This window comes from Phyllobates terribilis, unplaced genomic scaffold, assembly GCF_046119375.1.
Source record: "Phyllobates terribilis strain yellow unplaced genomic scaffold, ASM4611937v1 Scaffold_34__1_contigs__length_13252353, whole genome shotgun sequence".
NCBI lineage: Eukaryota > Metazoa > Chordata > Amphibia > Anura > Dendrobatidae > Phyllobates > Phyllobates terribilis.
In genome coordinates, this window is record NW_027362794.1 from 6,383,703 (window position 1) to 6,404,738 (window position 21,036).

Sequence of the window (21,036 nt, forward strand, 5' to 3'; positions counted from 1 at the left end):
GGCCTCTTCTCAGGTCTAAAAATCAACTCGGATAAGTCTTTTGTCTTCCCTGTAGACCTGAAAGTCCCCTCCAGACAAGCCTCCCTCCTATCTTTGATATGGGTTTCAAAGTTCTCTTATCTAGGAGTCCAAGTATCTACATATTTAGGTGAATTCGCTACACAGCTTTGCTCTTTTGTTGATTATAAAAGCTAAGATAAGGAGATAAGAGAAGTTACTCCTGTCGGTCGCGGCTCACATCAGGTTATATCCCCAATATATGTGAACTTCAATACCTTCAATAAGCGTAACTCCATCTTTTCCTCATTCATTTTGCAGCGTCACAGAACTGGGATCCATCGCCCAGTCCTGTAATATGCTCGGGTGAAGGGGTGGCTTTATCGGACCCTAGACTGTATTATTGGGCGTATTATTATCCTTTTGCGCATTATTGGTTTGTTCAGCTTTCCTGTATATGTAGGTGGAACAGGGATGACTTCCTGAGATCCCTTGTGGCCATTGTTTGACCCTATGACCCAGAGATTAAACACCCTTTGCACATACTTTTTTGCTCCTCCAAGAGCATACATGAAAAGCTCTGGCCCGCAAGGTGATTTATATTTGGCTTGCGGCACCAGAACCGCCACCCCTATGTGGGGTCCATTACCCTGTATGGAGGACTATGTGGGGCACATTATACTGTATACTGATTGGCTCACGACTTTGTCCAAGGTTTTCATTTTGGCCCTCTGTGTGTTTGAGTTTGACATCCCTGTTCTAGAGGGCCCCTTCAATACATAACTGATTTTCATGCAGGCTATATCAATCTAGACCATGGTATGGAAACTTTTCTGTGCTCCTTTTTCTCACAATCATACCCCTCTCTGGCATAGCAGCACTCTTATTGAATTATTAGATTTGGAGTGAGGGCCTTTATGGGAAAGGGCAGCCTCGGTTTACCTGGGTCAGGTCTATGTGGCTGGTGACCCATTTCATGTTCTGAAGTGAAATCTTCTTTACCCTTCCATTTCCTACAGCTTAGACAAACTAATTCCTAGCTATTCCGAGAGAGCGGCTCAACTCTGTATCCTACATTGCACATATTACACCACAGCCAGGATGAGTAGGGTCCAGCCCCAGTTCCTGGATGTATGCCTCATGTGTCGCAAGGGCCGGGGGACGTTCCTCCACCTTCTGTGACACTGTCCAGAGATTTGAGCTTACTGCCCAAGTTGGTTAGATTCCTACATGACAGTATGGAGAAGCCTGTCGCAGAGGACCCTGTAACTTGCCTTTTGGTTCTTGACCTTGAGGAGTGCCCGGGTCACTCCAAACTGCCTGCACTCTTTTGGGGCTGGTGGAAGGGTGAGAGCGTCGATCCTCATATCTGGTGGCAGAGTTTGTGGTATGGTGGAGTGTTCGTCATTTTTTTCCTTCTTACTGTTCCTGGGTCTCACCCCCGGCCCATTCTCTGTTTCCGGGCCCCCAGTGGGAGCAGTTTATTTTTATTTTTTTATTATTAAAACTGTTTGATCCCAGGCCTTCATAATGTACAATCTCATGGCAGTGCACTTGGTATACGTGATATTTTCTTTGCACATCGGTCCCTCCTAGTTGTACATTTCAATGTTCGGTTCGGAAATGTTCATAGAATATTTAGACATTCGCCGAACATTTCCGAACACCATACTGTTCAATTGGGGGGACGGGACCAAAAAAAAAGCATATGCAACACCTTCACTCTGGCCCAAAAGCTGTCAAAACACATCAAATTAAGGGTGTAGACACCAGGAAAGTGGGTCAACTGATGCCAGAGTACAAATACTATATTTATTATTACTGTTGCAGCGACATTTATTCCGTGGTGCAAGGGATGGTTGAGGATACAGTAGGTCAGGGTACAGCTGGTTATGCAAAAGTACTCTGGAGTGAGGGTTACCACATATTGTACGCTTGTCAGAAGAAGTGGATCTTCAGCTTCTTTTTCAAGGTTTCCATGGTAGGCGACAGTCTGATGTGTTGGGGTACAGCGTTATCACAGTAGGGGAGATGCATGGAACAAATCTGCTGAGAGCCTAAATCACAGTAAGCTTCCAAGAGCTCACAACTGAGCAGATAAACCCCTGCACCGATTAATATGAAGGCGAAAGGCTTCTAATGACTGCAGGAGTGGGAGGAATCAGACGTTCTGGCTCCTCTCTGTGACAGTAAACCCATAACACCTTGCAAGCTTCAACACAATGTTCACAAGGTAGACAGCAGTGGTGGTCGGTCTCCTACACAACGAGCTAACTCCATGATGATAGACGACAACATCTGCAAGTAGTTTGTATGTTCTCCCCGTTTTTTTGGGGGTTTCCTTCAGGTTCCCTGGTTACCTCCTCAGTAAAAAAGCAGCCATACAGCAGTGTTCACAGTTCAAAAAATTAGGGACTGACACCTCCATTTGCGTGGCCAACAGTTTGGAGATGGTGGAGTTCGACCTCTTAGCTTTGTTATGTGTGGGAGGAAACAATCTTTTACGTGACCACAAATGCGGGACTGAGGGCTGGCTGTGGTGCTGATAGAGGGCGGAGTATGGTGAAACGGACAAACTGCTGGACCGTGAGTGAGGTGCAAGCACAGATGTAACGGTGGATTGAGAAACGTGGTGTGCTCAGTGAAACAAACACAGCAGGCATGTCTGCTTCTGATACAGCTGACAGGCTGTCATTCAGCCTGACTGGAGCGGGTGCAGAACTAGAAGTTCTGCGGTGGGAGACCTGCGTGACAATACTTGGCATGGTATCAGAGGAGGAGGAAGAAGCCGCTGATGCGGTTGATGGGGCAGCTGATGGTTGTTGAGGTCCGCATTTTAGCGCGGTAAGATTACCAGCGTAACACATGTTGTGTGCGCATGTCAAGGTTCATGCATGTAGTAGTCAAATTATTAGCACTTTTTCCCTCTAATGAGTTTTTTATCGCAAACTTTGCAGATAACGCGATCTGGCTCATCCTTTGCGGTCTCAAAAAAAAAAAAAAAAGCCCAGACTAGGCAACCTTTGCCGCCCCTGCGAGCTGCAGACCAGCGGCCGCTTTCAGTCACTGCCTCGGTTGTTGCGAAGGATGCAGTGCTCCTCGTGTTTGCATTACTTTGTGTCTGCGCCATAGGACGCAACGTAACCTTCTCGTCTTCCTCCTCCACCTCCTCAGATGAGCTACTCAGCTGCGTACCTCTGGGTTCACACCAAGTTGGATGGACAACCTCATCATCCCATGTGCTATCCCATTCCTCACCTTCAGAGTCACCCTCCTCCTCTTCTTGCCCCGACCGCACAGTAGTCGAGGGTCACGGAGCTACTCTTACTCAACTCCCCCCCCTGTATGGAGATCAATATCTGTCCCAAACAATTCTAAGTGGAGATGTAGCCTGCTTTATATTCCAATTTTGAGTTTATCAGGTCTGTGTACCCCTTTTGTGGAGAAAAATATCTGCACCAAAAAATTTATTTCACTAGAGTATAACTATTGTAAAGGAGACCAAAACCTCTTCAAATACAGCCAACCCAGCACATCGAGATCCAATCAGGAGTGTTCACATTTCCCTAAATTAGGGCCTAAAACCACCGAAGTGGCATCAATTTCACTACAGTAGAAATTGTAGAATTAGAAAGGACACCTCTTCCCCTACAGCCAACCCAGTAGATGGAGATCTAATCAGGATTCCCCACATTTCCAAAAACTAGGGCCTAAAACCTGCAGCAGGCACACAACCCACATCACAGACGCAATTCCGCAAGATCAATGCAGCACACTAAAAACTACAATATCGCCTACTCTGTACAGTCTGCAGTTATGGTGCAAAAGTCCTTGGAGATCCATGACTTGTTCATCTTGATGAAAGTTAGGCGGTCAACACTTTCATGGGACAGCCGGCTGCGCTTATCCGTCGGGACACGACCAGCAGCGTTGAAGACACGTTCTGAGGGAATGCTGGCTGTCGGGCATGATAAAACCTCCAAGGCGTGACAGGCGAGCTCAGGCCATTGATCCATTTTTGAAGACCAAAATGTAAAAAGGTTAAAATCTTCCCTGATGGTATTCATAATGAGCTCTAGATACTCCTCCACCATCCTCTCCAGTCGTTTACCATGTGTCAAACTTGTACTCTGTTGTGCTGGTGCATGAGCTGGTCTAAAAATGTGTGAAAGGACTCAGAAATTGCTTCTGCCACTTACGCTGCTGCTGCTAATGTTTTGGCGTTGACAAACTGACGTGCTGGAGGTTGAAAGACTACAGCTGCGACGCACACTGTGTGCCTCACTCCTATCTTGGGGAAAAGCTCTAATAAGGTTGCTTAAAAGCTTGTTTCGAAACTCCAACATTAGCAGGTCCCTTTCCAGGGCGGGAAGCATCTGGCAAAATTTAGTCTTATAACGTGGATCTAACAAGAGTGGCAACCCAGTAGTCAGCATTATTTCGAATCCTAACTATACGGGAATCATGTTGCATATAGTGCATCAAGAAGGCACTTGTATGTCAGGCTCTTCCAGGTGGTCCAAAGCCAGGCTCTGTTGCTGGCTGCGTAACACTGATGCTTTATTCCTCAGTCCCCTCCTGCAAACCACGTTCAACAGAGAGGGGATGATTATCCTCTTCATCCTCTGACAGCTACTCGCCCATCACCTCTTCCTCCTCCTCCTCCATTTGTTCCTCGGCTCTTGCACCTTCACTAACAGTATGTCTGGTGTCACCAAACCCCTCGATCGCCGGAATCCACCGTCACTTGGCATTCGCCTGTGTGACAATAGTCTGGAACTTTGAGACATTCTTATCCCTTCCGCATCCTCCTCTTCTTCTGGGACAACCACCTCGTGCTGCACACTATTCAAATTCTGCTCCAGCATGTGTATGACCGGAATAGTGATGCTGATGATGGCATCGTCAGCGCTAACTATTTTAACCCCTTTCCGACCTTGTCAGTAATAGTACGTTGCTGTGCCCTGGGACTTATGGACCAGCTATGTATTATTATGCGCGCTGCGATCGCGCCCGCACACAAGCGGGGCGATCGCCGCCGGGTGTCAGCTGATTGTCACAGCTGACACCCGGTGCTATGTGCACAGCTGACACCCGGCACATTGCGGTGGCAAGGGGGGAGGTGATCGGTATACTCGCCTCTCCTGCCGGCGTCCAGCGATGTCTGCGGCGGCTTCCGGATGTTGCCATGACGATCCGATGTCATCATGACAACATCCAGGTCACCAGGAGGCAGGACGTTCCTTTGGTCATGCGCAGTGCGCGACCAAAGTAATGTCTCCCCGGTGTGCAGCGCTGACAGGCTGCATGACAAAGAGAGCTGCTGCTCCCTATGCCATGCAGCCGATCAGGCTGCAAAAAGTGAAAGTCCCATAGTGGGACAATGTGTAAAAGTAAAAAAAAAAGTAGAAAAGTGAAAAAAAAAAAAAAAAAAAAAAATTGTAAAAATATATAAAAGAAAAAAATAATCCCCAAAAAATAAAAATATATTGAACCCATAATATTTATTTATTATGAAAAAAAAAATAAACCAATAAAAGAACACATATTTGGCATCGCCGCGTCCGGAATGACCTGACCTATAAAACTGTCCCACTAGTTAACCCCTTTAGTGAACATAGTAAAAAAAAAAAAAACGAAGCAAAAAACAATGCTTTGTCATCATACCGCCAAACAAAAAATGGAATAAGACGCAATCAAAATGACGAATGTAAATAAAAATGGTACCGCTAAAAAAGTCATCTTGTCCCGCAAAAACACAAGCCACCACACAGCAACATTGTCCGAAAAATAAAAAAGTTATAGCTCTCCGAATACACTGTGTTCCAAATTATTATGCAAATAATATTTTCTCAGATTTTCCCAAATTACCTATATGAATTGCAGTCATTGTAATTTTCCAGTTAAATAACTATTAGAGTACAATTGAAAGGTTTTTGTACAAACTGCCTATGATAACAGTATATTTTTAAAAAAATAAAACACTCAAACTGCACTCAAAATGCATGTTCCAAATTATTACGCACAGCAGAGTTATCAACCTTTTCATTTTAATAAAGAACAAAAAAATGGTCATTTTTGAAATTATAAGCATTAGCAGGTTATTACACACTAAAATCAAACAGTTTTCAACTCAAAACTTTATTCTAGGTGATGTTACATTTGCACATAGGACCCCTTGTTCGAAAGGAGCTTCTGAACTCTCTCATTCATTGAATTTGTCAGGTTTTGGATGGTTTCTGCTTCAATTGTTTTGCATGAGGACAGAATACCCTCCCAGAGCTGTTGCTTAGATGTGAACTGCCTCCCGCCATCATAGACACTCCTTTTAATGATGCTCCAGAGGTGCTCAATGGGGTTGAGGTCAGGGGAGCATGGGGGCCACACCATAAGTTTGTCCCCTTTTATGCCCATAGCAGCCAGAGATGCAGATGTGTTATGTGCAGCATGAGACGGGGGCTCCCGAAATGCGACATGGCGTCCGCTCTTGATTCCAGGCAATTTTGCGTTCAAAAAGTCACACAGTGCTCCTTCCCTTCTGAACCCTGACGTGCGCCCAAACAGTGTATTTTCCCCACATATGGGGTATTGGTGCACTCAGGAGAAATTGCACAACAGTTTTTAGGTTCCACTTTCTCCTCTTACCCTTGTGGAACTAAAAAAAATCGCTGATCAACTTTTAACCCTTATAGCGCACTAATAAAAAAAAATGTTGGTTCCAAAATTGTGCTGATGTAAAGTAGACATGTGGGAAATGTTATTTATGAACTATTTTGTGAAATTTTCAACATTTTCGCCAAATTTCCAATATTTTCACAAATGAACGCAAGTGACATTGAAGAAATTTTACCACTATCATGAAGTACAATATGTCACGAAAAAACATTCTCATAATCAGCGGGATCCGTTGAAGCGTTTCAGAGTAATTACCTCCTAAAGTGACAGTGGTCAGAATTGTAAACATTGGCCTGGTCATTAACGTGCAAACCACCCTGGGGGGTAAAGGGGTTAATAATAGCCATTTCAAAACTGTGCAGAAGGGTGCAGAGGTCCTTAATCTGTTCCCACTCCGTAAACGTGATACGCCCCACGTCCGTACTGCGTTGGCACAGGCTATACGACATGACATACTGCGTCAGGGCTCGTTGCTGCTGCCACAGTCGCTGCAACATGTGCAGAGTGGAATTCCACCGCGTTGGCACATCACTATCAACCTGTTAACTGTCATGGAGAAAGACCTCTGTATCAATGCAAGTCGATGACATGAGGGGTGCGAACGGCGGAAGTGAGCACACAGCTTCCGGACTTTCTGAAGCAGCTCATCCAGGCCGGGATAGTGGCGGAGAAATCGCTGTACCACCAGGTTGAGGACGTGAGCCATGCAAAGCACGTGTGTGGGTTCGCCTTGGCGTAGAGCCGCAAACAGGTTCGCACCGTTATCGTCCATGGCCTTCCCTGGCTCCAGGTTCAGCGGAGACGGCTATTGCTGAAACTGAGCCTGGAGAGCTGTCCACAACTCTTCAGCTGTATGACTGCGATCTTCAAGGCATATTAATTTGAAGACTGCCTGGTTGCTGTGCTGCGCAGTATGGAGGTGGTGTGAATTTGCTCTGCACTGTGGGAACGCGTGTCTCGTTAAGGCAGAGGTTGATTGCCAAGTGAAGCACAGTGGATGGTCCATGCAATTTAGCAAATGGAGTTAGGGATTTAGTCAGGATTGATGGCTAATTATCTGCCTGTATTTTTCAGCATTAAGGACTCCATCATACAATTCCATCAGGGAGGCGTCTGATTGCCTCCAACATTATTCTGCAGCAGCAAAACGACCACAAATATACAGCCAATGTCATTAAGAACTGTAAATGGCATAAAGAAGAAAAAGGAGTCCTGGAAGTGATGATATGTCCCCACAGAGCCCTGATCTCAACATCAAGTTTGTCTGGGATTACATGAAGAGACAGAAGGTTTTGCGAAAGCCTACATAGGATCTGTGGTTAGATCTCCAAGATGTTCGGAACAATCTCCCTGTCGAGTTCCTTCAAAACTGTGTAAGTGCATCCAGAAGAATTGATGCTTTGATGATGTATTGTGTTCATTCACTTTGTATTTTGTTAATTGATAAAAATAGACACTTCTACATTTTAAACCATTTTCACTGTGCAGCATTTCTCCACACCTGCCTGTCTAGTTGATTGGAGGGGTTTCGGTCCTGAGGAAAGGTCTTGGGAGCCTGCCGACAACATCGTTCTCCCCCCTCTTCCCCCCTGTGATTTTTGAGCAGTTTCTCCGTCGGGTTGGCCTAAAGAACAGTGGGGCGTCAGGGGGGTGCTGTCACAGCAGTAACTCACGTGCCTCCTCAGCGTCGTCCTACTCTCCATCGTCAGCGTTCGGCGTCTCCTCCCATCAGGGCGGCTCGCTGAGGTTCGCCTCTTGCAGCTCTCCTCTGCACAGCTGCAACAGCATGGTGTTTTCCATTTGGCCTTAGGGGGCGTGGCCGGTCTCTGCAGGAATTTAACCCTGCTTTGTCCTGCAGAGATCAGGAGTGGTACCTGGCGACTACCTGCGGCCAAGACTATCCTCGCCACCAGAGGCTCTAGTGAAAACCAGTTAGTTGCTTAGTCACGCCACTCCAGGGTCAGCCCGGCCCCAGGAGCAGTGGGTCCACACCCAGCCGTGTTACAGGAAGTTTCATCAGTTTTTATTTTAAGTACATTAAGACAACTTTTTCTGTTGAACAACTTCCTTTGTAGAGAAGCTGTCACTTGACATAAATGTGTAATTTTTTCCGTTCTCATGAATCTGCTTCATTTTGTTTTTCTTTCCTGTGCCCCTTCGTTTCTAAAATATGGCACTTTACGCCTTGTGTAAAGTAGTCTTTTTAGCCAACTCGGAGTGGTCTTTAACCCCTTACTGGAGAGCGGCATTAGCCCCGCCCATCGGTGACCTATCACGTGATCGCGGGTTACCGATGCGTGGGCATGGCAACCCGGGGTCTGGAGCAGACCCCTGTGGTTGTCATGTCTTGCTTGCTATGAGCGCCACCTAGTGGTTGGCGCTCATAGCACATGAGCATTTCTGCTACATAGAGGCAATCTGCTCATCGCCTTTCTGAAGCCGAGCCGATCAGGTATCTGCAGCTTCTGGTCTCCTGTGGAGACTATTGAAGAGGCAGAAAGTGGAAAAAAAATGTTTTTAAAAATATGAAAAAGGTAAAACAATATATAAAAGTTTAAATCGCCCCCTTTCGCCCCATTCAAAATAAAATAATAATAAAGAAAAAACACATATTTGGTATTGCTGCGTTCAGAATTGCCCATTCTATCAATATAAAAAAAAGAATTAATCCGATCGGTAAACGGCGTAACGAGAAAATTCTAGACGCCAGAATTATGTTTTTTGGTCGTCACATTGAAATAAAATGAAATAACGGGCGATCAGCTCGACACGCAAAAAATAAGCCCTCACTTGGCCCCAGATCCCGAAAAATGGAGACTCTACGGGTCTCGGAAAATGGCGCCATTTTTTAGCAAATTTTGGTTTTTTTTTCACCACTTAAATAAAAAAGAACCTATACATGTTTGGTGTCTACAAACTCGTAATGACCTGGAGAATCATAATTGCAGGTCAGTTATAGCATTCAGTGAACGTGGTACAAAAGAAACAACCGTGGAATTGCATTTTTTGTTGCAATTTCACCACGCTTGGAATTTTTTTCCCCGTTCTCCAGTACATGATATGGTAAAACCAGTGATGGCGTTTAAAAGTACAACTTGTCCCGCAAAAAATAAGCCCTCACATGGCAATATTGACCTAAAAATAAAAAGGCTATGGGTCTGGGAAGAAGGGGAGCAAACAATGAAAATGCAAAAATGGAAAATGCTCCGGTGATTAAGGGGTTAAAAAGCCTCCCATGTAGAGGAGTTTGTATCACTACCACTTAGCTAAAGGGAGAAGATGAATCTATAAGTAAGAGGAGTGGAGTGGCCGATGGAAAAGGGAATAAAACCAATCCCAGATTCAGAAGAACAGCGGCATTTACACCAAATAAATGTTACAGATTTATGACAAGTGACAGATCCTATTTAATGTGATTGTTTCTGTGACAAAACAGACATTTTCTGATGTTCTATAACTCCTTTCCATATAAATGTATTGTGGGCTGTAGATGGCACCGTGTATGCTATCATTGTAATCTCCATTACTGGATAGAATTAGAGAAGAAAGACTAAGGCCAGAAGCTGTGACCAAAAATTATCAAAAGTGACTGCAGATTTTATTTGTATTTTTTTTAGGCAAAAGGAGTTAATAACAGCGACCACCTGACTGGGGTCTTACATCTTCAAGCAACTATTCCCAATCATCCGGGGAATCTACAAGAAGAAATGTCTTGTTTGCAGCCACTGATTTCTCTGCCTCCATTCAGTCCACAGTTGTGGATTTGTCCGGCTGAATCTTCCATGAGGCTTTTCCTCCATCACTGACTGCGAGGATCCATCACATAACAGCCATAGATTCAGCTTATGTGCTCAGACATCACTGGGAGCCCCCCAGCAATGTATACATGACATTGCCAGAGCAGACCACCCCACTGTATCCAGAGCTGATCACTCCGTACTAGGACCCTGTAATAGAAGTGGACGGCCCCCACACACAGGGAGCAGCTGTGGACGTGGTCCTGTGCCGGCTTCATTAGGGCAAGGTATATAGAGGATCTCATCTGTACCGAGAAGCCGGACGAGCAGTCCTGCAGCAGAAGTGACCGAACACTGCGAGTGTCAGTACCTAGGACCACCTCTTGGGAGGAGGAGGATGTTTTAATGAAGTATAAAAACTTAGGACACTATAGTCCTGATTGATCAATGCAATTATGCCAGAATTCTGGTGTAAATCACTTTGAAAAGTCACAATTTTTGTGCATTGTTGAGTTGATCAAAAATGTTGTGACATTTGGTGTTTTCACGTGAGTTTTGCCCAGCTTCACCAAAATGGGCAGAGTTGGGGCAGGATGGAAGTGTGGCACCACAGCTTGTCAAATTCATAGCGAACTGTGGCTTCCCTTACACCAGAAATCTTACTCCAGTCCATGACTGGAGTAAGATTTGTGGCAAGGTGCACGCACCACTTGTCAGAAGCGCATAATTCATGCGCCACTTAATGAATCTGGACCGTCTGACTCCAGCACGCTCCCTCATCAAGAGCAGCTTGAATATGGCCAGTCTTAATGAATCCCTGTCCTAAGTGCTTTATTAGTTAAAGAATAACCGTTGTTTTAATTTTTGTTTTGTAAATTAATATTACACATGAAAATAAGTAATTTTATAATCTTATCAGAGAAGTCTTCTTTTTCCTGCTGGATTGATCTTTCAGTCTCAATTCGCGGTAACATCTGTAAAATCTGTATTCAGTGAAGACAAACTTTCCTATTAGTGAGATAGATGACAGTTAGTGCTATTAATACTCTTTATAGAAGGAAGGGGAGGAGCTAGCGGAAGGGGGAGGAGCTAGCGGAAGGCACAGACCTTCTGCTGCAAGTTCTCCTGAAACCACAGTTACTTCTCCATGGAAGATTGCAGCTGGTGTTTATCAATAGAATCCTAGAACATTAGAATTGGAGGAACCTCCAGGGTCCTAGTGTCCAACCCCTGCTCAATGCAGGATTCACTAAACCATCTCAGACAAATGTCTGTCCAGCCTCTGTTTGAAGACTTCCATTGAAGGAGAATTCACCACCTCTCGTGGCAGTCTGTTCCATTGAAAAACGCACCAAATCTGCAGCGTGTGCACACAGCCTTGTTGTTCTTTTGGTCACAGGCAGGTCTTTGCACAGTCCTGAATGATAAGTACAGCACATACACGCTAAGGCTATGTGCCCACGTAGCAGATTTGATGCAGAGCGTTTTTGCCTCTCTCTGGCAGATTTACATGCAGATTTACATGCATTTTTTCTACCAGAGAGAAGTGTTTTTTCAGCATTTTTTCAGCGTTTTTTCAAGCACTTTTCCAAGTGATTTTGAGCATAACTTGGAAAAGTGCTTGACAAGTTGGTCACACAATATAAATCCATGCAACCGGCATGGATTTATATTGTGTGACCAACTTAGATGCTTTAAATGCTGCATCTATAGTAAAAAAAAAAAAAAAGAATTAAAAAGTTAAAAAAAAAAAAAAAAAAACCTGTATACTCACCTCTCCAGTCTCCTCCCGGCGGCGTTCTCTCTCTTCAGCGTCCCGCGGTATACTGGCAGGACCTGCGGTGACGTCATTTAGTCAGTTGATGGTCACGCGACCATCACCTGACCTCTGACGTCAGCGGTCACGTGACCATCAGCTGACTAGATGACCTCACCGCAGGACCTGCAAGTACACCGCTGGACGGCGAGGAGATAGGATCGCCGCCGGGAGCAGACCGGAGAGGTGAGTATACAGGGTTTTTTATTTTTAACTTATTTATTTCTTTTTTTCACCGCTTGGTAGCCGGGATGAAGAGGAGTTGTAGTCTCTTCTTCATCCTGGGTACCACACGCACCCCGATTACGCTGCAAATTCTCGGCCATTGAATTTAATTGAAACGCAGAAAAATCCACATATACCTGCGGGGTTGCTGCTTTTCAATGGCCGCGAATTTGCGGCGTAATCGCGGTAGAAATGGTCATGCTGCATTTTGCAATGCAATGTGAATTCGGCGCGCTAATTAGCGCATCATGTGCACAGCACATCCGAATTCACATTGCTTTGCATGGCAGACGGTTTTACAAGCGTTTTCATGGGCACATAGCCTAAGAGCGGGGAGCGGCTCTAGTGTCACCTGCTGGGATGGCACAATCACTGTCACCAGGATACAGGGGACATTATCAGAAAGGAGGAGATGAAGTCTCTTCCCTCTCGCCTATCAGAGAATAGATTGCTGTATACGGGGGGCCTTATCCTCCTCTATTACACATCACTCAGTTCCTAAAGGGAATGATTTGACCATAATACAATATATTTGAGTGGGGCCAGTGCTCCAGTTTTATGTTCATAATGTTGAATGGAGATTGATCAGTTCCAGTGTGTCTGAACAGGGTCCGAGCCCACATCTCCTGAGCTCAGGCTTTACACTGAGCATCACTGTCACGGACGTCAGATTAGAAGGGCATGGAGCACGATGTGGATGGTTGCCTCCGTATCCGCCATTACCTGGACTGCTAGCTTTACCTGGACACTCTGGATCAGCTCCTCCGTCTTGTCGAGACCTCTAAGGGCCTGTTCACACAAGCAGATAAAATATCATTCAGAGTTTCATCCAGAAAAGTGGGAGAATTCTTGTCTCACTTGTCATCCATGTGCAGTCCAGATCTAATCTGGCTTTTTAACCCTTTACAGTTTCCAGGGCTACAGGATTGCAATGTATCTGTATAAAGCAGATTTTTTTCTGTACCCATAGACTTGAATGGGTGAATCTTGTCTGACGGATGAAACGAGGACATGCTGCCATTTTCTCTATTTATTTTTTGCTCACACACAGATTCGATCAGTGACAAAAAAAAAAATTCCTCCTCTGCACTTTCCCATTGAATAGCATTGGTCTGAGTGCTGTCCATTTGTTCCACAGACAACTTTCCTACTGAAAATACATTCGTGTGAACGAGTCCTAAGAAAGACATTGTAATTGGTTATTAGATGTTGACTGAAGTTTGGCTCTGAAAATGCAGGGCTCTTAAAGACGTTCTCTAATACTTTAATGCAGATGATTTATGCATAAAATAGGTCGTCTATATCAGATCGTTGTAGGTCCGACTCTTGGCTCCCCACCAATAAGTTGTTTATAGCTCTGGCAACGGCCGGATGTAACTTGTGCACAGAGCGCACCCCAGTGGCCACTGCCTGGTGCTGCAGATCACCTCCGGTACTCCTCAATAGCTGGTCTGCACCCGGCAGCGGCCGCAGTGTACGGAGCAGTTTTGTTCCACTTTGAACATTGCCTGCATCTTGCCAGAGGTGATGGCGGCTGATCATCGGGGGGCCGATGGTTGGACCCCCACCTATCTTATATTAATGACCTATCCAGTGGAGTATAAAAGTGTTTGATAACTCCTTTTAAAATCTTGTTTCCATACCATTGTCTTATACAGCGTGTATCTGTGTTCTTGCTGTAACCAGATCGGCCTGACCTCTGATGGTTCTTCTAGGCCTCTATTACAGCTCTTACAGCCCCAGCATGCATCATTTGTGCTGGAGAGGAATATGAAGATGCAGGAGCAAATAGAAGAACAATTAGGAAAGCTTGGATTATTAGAAGAGCAAAAAATGCTCATAGTGGAGGTGAGCCTATTATTATTATTATTTTATTTTTTTTTAACTTTCATTTTTATATTTTTTTATTTTTAGGACATTTGTTTCCTCTCTTCAGGAAATAACAGTAGATAAGATTGATTAAAGCTTCTGGAAAGGTGTTCAATAACGTCTGATCAGGTGGCTGGTTTGTAATGGTTGTCCCATCTTACCAATCCCTCTCTCCTGCGGTGAATGTGACATTGTGGGATGAATATATATATATGTATATGTGTATGTGTGAAAAGTTATTTACCCCTTCCTGATTTCTCATTCTTTTGCATGCTTGTCATACTTAAATATTTCAGATCTCAAAACAAATTTTAATATTAGACAAAGATAACACAAGTAAACACAAAATGCAGTTTTTAAATGAAGATCCTAATTATTAAGGGAAAAAGAAATCCAAACCTACAGGGCCCTGTGTGAAAAAGTGATTGCCCTCTAAACCTAATAACTGGTTGAAGCACCCTCAGCAACAACAACTACAATCAAGTGTTTGGGATAATTGGCAATGAGTCTTTTACAACACTCTGGAGGAATTTTTGCCCACTCATCTTTGCAAAATTGTTGTAATTTAGCCACATTGGAGGGTTTCCGAGCATGAACCGCTTTCTTAAGGTCAGGACTTTGACTAAACCACTGCAAAGTCTTAATTTTGTTTTCCTTAAGCCATTCAGAGGTGGACTTACTCCTGTGTTTTGGATCATTGTCCTGCTGCATAACCCAAGTGCACTTCAGCTTGAGGTCATGAACAGATGGCCAGACATTCTCTTTCAGGATTTTTTGGATAACCAGCAGAATTCGTGGTTCCATTTACCACAGCAAGTCTTCCAGGTCCTGAAGCAGCATAACAGTCCCAGACAATCACGCTACTGCCACCATATTTTACGGTTGGTATGATGTTCCTTTTTTGAAATGCAGTGTTACTTCTACGCCAGATGTAATGGGACATACACCTTCCAAAAAGTTCAACTTTTGTCTTGTCAGTCCACAGAGTATTCTCCCAAAAGTCTTGGCGATCATCAAGATGTTTTCTGCCAAAACTGACATGAGCCTTTGTTCTTATTGCTCAGCAGTGGTTTTCATCTTGGAACTCTGCTATGCGTGTCATTTTTGCCCAGTCTCTTTCTTATGGTGTAGTCATGAACACTGTCCTTAACTGAGGCAAGTGAGACCTGCAGTTCTCTGGATGTTGTTGTGGGGTCTTTTGTGACCTCTTGGATGAGTCGTTGCTGTGCTCTTGGGGTAATTTTGATCAGCCGGCCACGCCTAGGAAAGTTCACCATTGTTCCATATTTTCGCCTATTGTGGATAATGACTCCCACTGTGGTTCGCTGGAGTCCCAAATCTTTAGAAATGGCTTTAGAACTTTTTCCAGACTGATAGATCTCAATTACTTTGTTTCTCATTTGGTCCTGAATTTCTTTGGATCGCAGCATGATCTCTAGCTTTAGAGGATCTTTTGTTCTACTTCACTTTGTCAGGCATGTCCTATTTAAGTGATTTCTTGATTGAGAACACGTGTGGCAGTAAACAGGGCTGTGTGGGGCTACGGAAATTGAACTCAGCTTCCCAAAGATGTGACAAATCACAGTTAATTTATGTTTTAAGGAGGGAGGGGCATCACTTTTTTTCACACAGGGCCCTGTAGGTTTGGGTTTCCTTTTCCCTTAATCATAAAAACCTTCCTTTTAAAAACTGCATTTTGTGTATACTTGTGCTATCTTTGTCTAATAGGAGTCTGCTGCTGACATTGGTATTGGGGTAATGTCCCCTAATTCTGTTAATATCCTCCATCCTGGTATGTATGGTCCCTCCTTCCTGGTATATGTGGCCCCCATCCCATCTTGGTATACGTGGCCCTCATCCCCATCCTGGAATGCATGGCACCCATTGATCCCCCATCCTGGTATTCATGGCACCCCTTTGATCTACCATCCTGGTATGCATGGCACCCCCTGATCCCCATCCTAGTTTTCATGGCACCCCTTGATCCCCCATCCTGGTATGCATGGCACCCCTTGATCCCCCATCCTGGTATGCATGGCATCCCTTGATCACCCATCCTGGTATGCATGACACCCCTTGATCCCCCATTCTGGTATGTATGGCACCCCTTGATCACACATCCTGGATATATACAGTAACAGACCAAAAGTTTGGACACACCTTCTCATTTAAAGATTTTTCTGTATTTTCAATGACTATGAAAATTGTACATTCACACTGAAGGCATCAAAACTATGAATTAACACATGTGGAATTATATACTTAACAAAAAAGTGTGAAACAACTGAAAATATGTCTTATATTATAGGTTCTTCAAAGTAGCCACCTTTTGCTTTGATGACTGCTTTGCACACTCTTGGCATTCTCTTGATGAGCTTCAAGAGGTAGTCACCGGAAATGGTTTTCACTTCACAGGTGTGCCCTGTCAGGTTTAATAAGTGGGATTTCTTGCCTTATAAATGGGGTTGGGACCATCAGTTGTGTTGTGCAGAAGTCTGGTGGATACACAGCTGATAGTCCTACTGAATAGAATTTGTACTATGGCAAGAAAAAAAGCAGAAAAACACGTCCCCAGCATGAGACACCCATTCAGGGCCAGCGTAAGGGCAGGCAGACTAGGCATCTGCCTGGGGCCTCCAGCCCGTGGCGTGCCGCTATAGGGCCCGTGAGTTCGTCCCCCCGCATCGCGCATTGAACTGTATCGGTAGCGGGGGAATGACTGTGCCTGCAGAGTGGAGCTGCTGAGACGCTCTGCAGAGCATGGAGCAGCTGGAGAACGAGGAGAGGTGAGTATTGTATGTATTTGTTTTTTATACGTGGTGACCATAATACTGCAGAACTGGGGGGCTGCATTATACTCTATGGTTGGGGCCGAATTATACTTTATCGAGGACTATGGGTTGCATTATATTATATGTACTATATGTTTGGCTGCATTATACTATAGGGAGGCTGCATTATACTCTATTAAGGACTGAGGAGAATGCATTATACTATATGAAGGACTATGGGGAGTGCATTATACACTATGAAGGACTATGGAGAGTGCATTATACTAAAGGGAGGGCTATGGGGAGTGCATTATACTATAGGGAGGGCTATGGGGCAGTGTATTATACTATATGGAGTGCTGTGGGGCAGTGTATTATACTATACACAGGGCTATGGGAAGTGTATTATACTATATGGAGGACTATGGGGAATGTATTATACTATATTGAGGAATATGGGCCACATCATACAATATGGAGGGCTGTGGGCCACATTATACTATATGGAGGACTATTGGGAGTGCATTATACTATATGGAGGACTATGGGCCGTATATTATACTATATGGAGGACTTTGGGGAGTGCATTATACTATTTAGAGGGGTATGGGGAGTGTATTATACTATATGGAGGACTATGAAGTGCATTTTACTATATGGAGGGCTATGGGGAGTGCATTATACTATATGGAGGGCTATGGGGAGTGCATTATACTATATGGAGGGCTATGGGGAGTGCATTATACTATATGGCGGACTATGAGGTTCATTATACTATATGGAGGACTATGAGGTGCATTATACTATGTGGAGGGCTACGGGGATTGTATTATACTATTTGGAGGAATATGGGTCACATTATACAATATGGAGCTCTGTGGGGCACATTATACAATATTGAAGACTTTGGGGAGTGCGTTATACTATAGGGAGTATATTATACTATATGGAGGGCTATGAGGTGCATTATACTATATGGAGGGCTATGAGGTGCATTATACTACACTGTGTTCCAAATTATTATGCAAATAATATTTTCTCAGATTTTCCCAAATTGCCTATATGAATGGCAGTCATTGTAATTTTCCAGTCAAATAACTATTAGAGTACAATTGAAAGGTTTTTGTACAATCTGCCTATGATAACAGTATATTTTTAAAAAAATAAAACACTCAAACTGCACTCGAAATGCATGTTCCAAATTATTATGCACAGCAGAGTTTTCAACCTTTTCATTTTAATAAAGAACAAAAAAAATGGTCATTTTTGAAATTATAAGCATTAGCAGGTTATTACAAACTGAAATCAAACAGTTTTCAACTCAAAACTTTATTCTAGGTGATGTTACATTTGCACATAGGACCCCTTGTTCAAAAGGAGCTTCTGAACTCTCTCATTCATTGAATTTGTCAGGTTTTGGATGGTTTCTGCTTCAATTGTTTTGCATGAGGACAGAATACCCTCCCAGAACTATTGCTTAGATGTGAACTGCCTCCCGCCATCATAGACACTCCTTTTGATGATGCTCCAGAGGTTTTCAATGGGGTTGAGGTCAGGGGAGCATGGGGGCCACACCATAAGTTTGTCCCGTTTTATGCCCACAGCAGCCAGAGATGCAGATGTGTTATGTGCAGCATGAGACGGGGCATTATCATGCATGAAATGATCTCGATGGTCCAGATGGATGGAATGGAGGATGGCTGGTTGATGGACACCCCATGCAAACACGGCTACGGCGCCAACAAGGAGGAGACGGAGTAATGTTTTGTGCTGGAATCATGGGGAGAGAGATTGTCGGCCCTTTTAGGATCCCTGAAGGGGTAAAGATGAACTCCATAATGTATGTTGAGTTTCTCAAACAGTACTTCCTGCCATGGTTCAAGAAGAAGAACCGTGCATTCCGCAGCAAGATCATTTTCATGCATGATAATGCCCCGTCTCATGCTGCACATAACACATCTGCATCTCTGGCTGCTGTGGGTATAAAACGGGACAAACTTATTCAATGAATGAGAGAGTTCAGAAGCTCCTTTCGAACAAGGGGTCCTATGTGCAAATATTACATCACCTAGAATAAAGGTTTGAGTTGAAAACTGTTTGAGTTCAGTTTGTAATAACCTGCTAATGCTTATAATTTCAAAAATGACCATTTTTTTGTTCTTTATTAAAATGAAAAGGTTGAAAACTCTGCTGTGCATAATAATTTGGAACATGCATTTTGAGTGCAGTTTGAGTTTTTTATTTTTTTCAAAATATACTGTTATCATAGGCAGTTTGTACAAAAACCTTTCAATTGTACTCTAATAGTTATTTGACTGGAAAATTACAATGACTGCAATTCATATAGGTAATTTGGGAAAATCTGAGAAAATATTATTTGCATAATAATTTGGAACACAGTGTATATGGAGGACTATGAGGTGCATTATACTATATGGAGAACTATGAGGTGCATTATACTATATAGAGAGATATGGGGAGTGTATTATACTATTTGGAGGAATATGGGCCACATTATACAGTATGGAGGACTGTGGGGCACATTATACAATATGGAGGACTATGGGGAGTATATTATACTATATAGAGGGTTATGGGGAGTGCATTATACTATATGGAGGGCTATCGGGAGTGTATTATACTATTTGGAGGACTATGGGCCTCATTATACAATATGGGGGGCTGTGGGGCACATTATACAATATGGAGGGCTATGGGGAGTGCATTATACTATATGGAGGGCTATCGGGAGTGTATTATACTATATGGAGGACTATGGACCTCATTATACAATATGGGGGGCTGTGGGGCACATTATAAAATATGGAGGACTATGGCATGTATTATACTAAACACGCAAAATGCTGCTATTCATCGAGTAATTGGATTGTTTATGCCAGAACAAAAATCCTTGTTCTCAGCAGCACATCGGCCGGTGTAACCTGCAGATGTGCTGCTGATAACATGATGCTGTATGGGGACAGATTGATCTATTAGTGATTGTTCTGTATCCATCATTCTTCCTCAGCTGGTGTAAAGAGGTCGGGAAACAAGCGTCGAACGGCTTCAGTATTGTGGATTGCGCTCGTTTAGCGGCCTGATCTCAGCACATGTAAATACAAGCTAAATGTTTGTGTGGTGCTGTATGTCAGCATTTGGGACCCCACTTTAAACTTTTCCCCAGGGCCCCACTTTATCTAAAATCGGCCCTGCACCCATTTAAATGGTTCCCGTCCGCTGCACAGACTGGGAGAGAGAGGGGAGACTATTTGTGGCTTATGTAGTGGCGCTCAGTTTTGTGGACATCGGAGGGAAAGTTTTCTTTTAATTTATGAAATTCAATTCATGTGCTAAATTTAAAAAAATAATATTAGTAACAATTCAACTTTATTTTAATCCTTAGGTTATGGGTGAGGATCTTTTGGCAGAAAGAACAGAGGAAGGACAAACGGACACAAAAACCACTCAGACATTGGCCTCTTACATAATGCCGTCTGACGCCGAGTTCAGAGTCCAATGGTTTCAGAAAGCGACCACTTTCCTAATGAGCAGCGAGTAAAGATGATCAGCTCTCCGCCATCACTGACTGTCTGCCAACTGGAGCTTGTCCATCTCTAATCATTCCTGCTCAATGGGGGCGACAATATTTTTACTTCACAGTAATCCCTGACATCTTTTCGGAGTATATTGTATACATAGTGATCTTTATACGGCTGGAGCACTTAGCCAATCAGATGGCATGCAGGTAGCGTTGTGCGAGATCCAGTATGCCGTCCTGCTTCTATCATTAGAGGGTCCTGCTAGAGAACAGCGGCCACACTATTATACTGTGTCCAGAGTTACAGGAGTCTGTCAGATGTGGACTGCTACGTTGCAAAAAATACTTAATAAGTTATTTTTTTTCAAACTGGATTGATATGCAAAATATTTTTAATAAAATCATTTT

General features: G+C 43.8%; 1 long non-coding RNA gene across 3 annotated transcripts in view; it reads right to left on the bottom strand.

Annotated features, from left to right (window-relative positions):
• LOC141180637 (uncharacterized) overlaps positions 1-21,036 on the bottom strand; it is a 197,866-nt gene that overhangs the window by 166,541 nt on the left and 10,289 nt on the right. Inside the window, exon 3 of one of the 3 annotated variants that reach the window (XR_012256288.1) lies at positions 13,497-13,627. The exons of the other annotated variants lie outside the window; for them this stretch is intronic. This is a non-coding gene — a long non-coding RNA (uncharacterized lncRNA). Of the gene's footprint in view, positions 1-13,496; positions 13,628-21,036 lie in introns of those variants that run through there. 3 annotated transcript variants of the gene reach the window in all.